Raw genomic sequence first — 5253 nt, 5'->3', positions numbered from 1 at the left:
AATATATATATATTAATAATATTAACTGAAATCAATTACACATATACTATGTATAAGATCATTTTTTCATCATAGCCACTCTGTGATGAAAGTATTATCATTAGTTCTAATTTATAGATTAAAAAAATAAAGGCCAAATAATTTGTATAAGCTCACACAGTTACTGATAGTATTTAGATTAGAAGCCAATCTATCTGATTCCAGTGTGCTGGCCTTTCTCTATAGTAGTAGGAAAGTGTGGGCCCTGCAGTTAGCCTGTCTGAGATCAAATACCATTTCCACCTATGGAAGTTACTCTTTGTACCTGTTTCATCCTTAGTAAATTGGAGATACAATAATTTTGACCTGAACACTTTGGGTTGACATAAGTAAAGTATAAAGAACTTAGAATGGTGCCTGGCAAAAAAAAAGTGGCTCAAAATGCTAATTATTATTCCTTTCAATGTTGTCAATAGAGCAAATCCAGTAGTGATGAATTTGCACATATAAACTTGTTAACCTTATCAATCTATTTTCTCTTTTCTTGTCATAATGTTTTCTGATATGCCCCATACCCTTATTTTTTTCTGAAATCTTGAACATATATAATGTTTGTTTTATAAAAAAAATGTTATCAGGGAGTTAGTTGCAATTGGAAGAGATTCAATGTTTGGTCAGCTTAACAAGGATTTAAAGGTGTTTAATAAACACCATGACTCATATTTGAAAGTAAAAAATCCTGACTTTCTTTCTTTATTTCCTCTGAGGAAACTATTAACCAATTAGATTCTTTTAGAATATCACTTTGCTGTAGTCTTTGGAAAGTTTAAATCCTAAGAACAATAAAAAAAAACCCACATTATTTTCTTACTGCCATTTCCAACGCTCTTTCTCCCTCCTCTCCCTTTGGGATGCAGTTTGGCTTTGAAAAAAATATCTTATATAAAGTATAGTGTTATGTCATGTAATTTAATGCTATGGAAAGGGTTGTGAACCAATCATAGTGTTTAGGGTTGTAAGAAGAAATTATTGAAAAGCCAGTGGCTGAGCAAGAGAAGGGTGTCCACTTTTACCACTTTTATTCAACATAGTACTGGAAGTCTGAGCCAGAACACCCAGACAAGAAAAAGAAACAATAGGCATCCAAATTGGAAGGAAGAAGTAAAACTGTAATTATTTGCAGATGACATGATACTATACAGAGAGAATCCTAAAGATGTCTACCAAAAAACTGATAGAACTGATCAATGCATTCAGTAAAATAAATGAATACAGAATTAATATTCAGAAATTGGTTGTATTTTTACATACCAAAAATGAACTATTAGAAAGAAAAATTAAGAAAATAATCTCATTTATAATTGCATCACAAAAAAAGAAAATACCTGTGAATAAATTTAACCAAGGAGGTAAAAGACCTGCACTCTAAAAATTATTAGATTTTGAAAAAACTGAATATGATATGAATAAATAGAAGCATATTCCATGCTCATGGATAGGAAGAATTAACATCATTAAAGTGTCCATATCATTCAAAGTAATCTATAGATTCAGTGCAACCCCATCAAAAGACCAATAGTATTTTTTACAGAACTAGAACAAATAATCCAAAAATTTATATGGAATGACAAAAGACTTTAAATAGCCACAGCAATCTTGAGAAAGAATAACAAAGTTGGAGGTATCATAAAACCTGATATCAAACTATACTACAAGACTATAGTAACCAAAACAGCATGGTACTGGCATAAAAACAGACACATAGATCAAGGGAATAGAATAGAGCTCAGAAAATAAATGCACATCTATATGGTCATTTAATTTATGTCAAAGAAGGCAAGAATATACAATCAGGGTAAAGACAGTCTATTCAATAGATGGTGTTGGGAAAACTGGACAGATACATGAAACCGGGCCACCTTCTTACACTATATACAAAAATAAACTCAAAATGGATTAAAGACTTAAATGTAAGACCTGAAATCACAAAACATTCTATTGGATATTCAGATGGCCAATAGACACATGAAAAGAAGAAAACATAAGTAGTAAACTCTCTGACATTGCTCTTCGCAATATTTTTTTTTTTTTCTGATATAACTCCTTTGGCAAAGTAAACAAAAGAAAAAATAAATGGGACATAATCAAACTAAAAAGTTTTTTTTCACAGCAAAAGAAACCATCAAAAAAGCAAAAACAGAACAGAATGGGAGAAGGTATTTACAAATGATACATCTGTTAAGGGGTTAATTCAAAATTTAAAGAACTCATACAAGTCAACACCAAGAAACAAACAATCCAATTAAAAAATTTATTCAGAAGACCCGAATAAGTTTTTCTCCAAAGATGACATTCAGAAACTTTGGGATTCACTTCAGAAACTTTGCAAAGACAATAGACACATGAAAAGATGCTCAAAGTCACTAATCATCAGTGAAATGTAAATGAAAACCACAATGAGACATCACCTCACTCCTGTCAGAATGGTTATTATCAATTAATCAATAAACAAGTGTCGGCGAGGATGCGGAGAAAAGGAAACACTTGTGCACTGTTGGTGTGATTGTAAATTGGTGCAACCGCTATGGAAAGCAATATGGAGGGTCTTCAAAAAATTAAAAAGAGAACTACCTTATGACCCAGGAATTTTACTTCTGGGTACTTATCCAAAGAAATTCAAAACACTAATTAGAAAAGATACATGCACCCCTGTATATAATTATTGTGAATAATTATTCACAATAGCAAAGATGTGGAACCAACCTAAATGTCCACTGATAAGACGAACGAATAAAGAAGTGGTGGTATGTGTATCCAATGGAATATTACTCGGCCATAAAAAAAGAATGAAATCTTACCATTTGCAACATCATGATGAATGGACCTAGAAGGTATTTTGCTAAGTTAAATAAGTCATAAATATCATATGATCTCTTTATAGGTGTAATATAAAGAACAAAATAAATGAACAGAGCAAACAGAAACAAACTCATAGATACAGAGAACAAACCGGTGATTATCAGATGTGAGAGGGATTGGGGGACTGAGTGTAAAGGTGAAGGGATTAAGAAGTACAAACTGGCAGTTACAAAATAGTCACAGGGATGTAAAGTACATCATAGGGAATATAGTCAATAATATTGTAAAAACTATGTATAGTGCCAGGTAGATACTAGAATAATTGAGTGTATTACTTTGTAAAGTATATAAATGTGTAACCACTATGCTGTACACCTGAAACTAATATAAAATAATATTGAATGTCAACTGTAATTGAAAAGAAAAGAAAAGAAAAGCCATTGGCTGCACAAACATTCTAACCTAATAATCCAAGGTAGGGAATTCTGACACTACAGTGTTCTGACATTATGACTACTTATTCTTGAGTCCTTTGCTTATATGATCTCAGGAAACTTAAAGGTCATGTACCCTGGGAAAGGGTATAGTTAGAAGACATCTTTAGTGGTTAGGTAAGTGAGAGATATCTGGCAGCATTGTGATAAATGTGATTGACTAAGGAGCTTGACAACTTCTCACATTAAAAGGTTAAAAACTGGAAAAAGCAAGGATGTGGGTTCTCTCCTAGAGCCTCTTTAATGCACCCTGCCTACCCCTTGATTTTGCAAACTTCCGACTTACAGATTTGTGAGAAATAAAATTTATTTGTTGAAACCAGCAATTTGGGGTAATTTGTTACATTACAGTGGCAATAGAAAAGTAATAGTTATCTTTGGCTTTGTCTGTTCGTTGCCCTTAAGAAGTTGTTTGCGGAGATTCTCTAAGACCTAGGAGGGAAGTGCCTTCCTCCACAGAGGGCCTGGGTTTGGTCTGTCAGGCACTCGAGGACACAATTTGTTAGGGATATCCTTGAGCAAAGGCAAGGTGTGAGATTCCCACCATGTATACTAAAGCTGCTGCCTTTGTGAGGGCCTCTCTGTGGCCCTAACTTCTTGAGGATTTTTTTCTCTCCTTTTTTTTTCTCCCCCTGTACTCATTGTCAAGGCAAACTTTTCTATAGCTCACTAGAATTGGGGTGGAAAACACGCTTAGTTCTGTTTTCCAATTATCCTGAAGATACAGCTCTTCGTATCCCAGCTTAAGATGCAGACTATCTCCTATAAGGCTCCCCATGTAGAGGAGGCCCTGGGCCTTAACTTCATCTTCTTTGCAAAGTTTCTGAAGTGAATCCCAAATTTGCCATGATTGGGAATGCTCTCAGGGAAAACAAAGATTTGATGCTGCAGTGTTTTTCTCATCTCCCTGGTTCTGAATTACCCAAAGAATCCAACATTGTCCTTTCCTTCTATTTTGTTAGCTTTTTCGATGTATTTTGTCAGTCTTTTTTTCTGTTGGTAGTAAGTCTAAACAATTTAATTTTTCATTACTAGTAATTAAGGCAACTCCTGTCATTTCTACTTCTAAAAATGTCTTAGTTTGTCCATTTCTCTTCATTTCTGTGCTTTCTCATTAATCCATGCTTAAAAATGCCCAATCTCTTAAAAACGACTAATCTATCCATTTATGCCTATTTCCTCTGCCAGTATCCTAATGTAAGCTATTATTGGTTCTTTTTTGGAAGGTAGCCAGTTACCTGCTTTCCCATTTTCCCCTATATGATCCTTCCAGTGATTGAAAAATATTTATGAAATAATTTTAGTTACTTTTTAAAAATCTTTTCAAATTTTCCCAATTCTTCTTAGAATAAAGCCAAAACTCCTCGCCATGACTTAGAAGACTCTACAAGCTCTGACTTCTGGCTACCTTTTCAAATTCATCTCATACTTCCCCTTGTTCACTGAATTTCAATCACCATATTCACTGTATTTCAGTTCACTGTATTTCAGTCACTTGGTCCCTATCACATTACCCTGCTTTATTCATTTGTAGCAGTTACCAAAATCTGCAATTATTTTGCGCATTGTCTATTTTTCATATAGAATGTTTACTCTGTGAGAGACAGTACCTCCTCTACTCTGTTCAAAAGCACCATCACTTCAGTCATTAGCGCAGTGCCTGGCATATATTTATTTGCAGCGCAATACTATTTGTTGAATGAAAATATATATTCTTTTGAACAAGTCTCCATGAGATATTAATAGGCATTAATTAAAGGAGTTTGGTGTTAAAATAAATGTGGTAAATACTAGTTTGAATAAAATGAAATTAGGTCTGGTTTTCTCTAAGGTGTCTCAGAGTCTTTGCTATGTTAAGATGCATGGTGAATTTTCTAAATGAGACAGTGTGGAGAAGCACTTCCCAATCTTGTTGAACCCA

This window comes from Pteropus alecto, unplaced genomic scaffold, assembly GCF_000325575.1.
Source record: "Pteropus alecto unplaced genomic scaffold, ASM32557v1 scaffold462, whole genome shotgun sequence".
NCBI classification, from domain to species: domain Eukaryota; kingdom Metazoa; phylum Chordata; class Mammalia; order Chiroptera; family Pteropodidae; genus Pteropus; species Pteropus alecto.
This window is presented reverse-complemented; position numbering follows the sequence as displayed.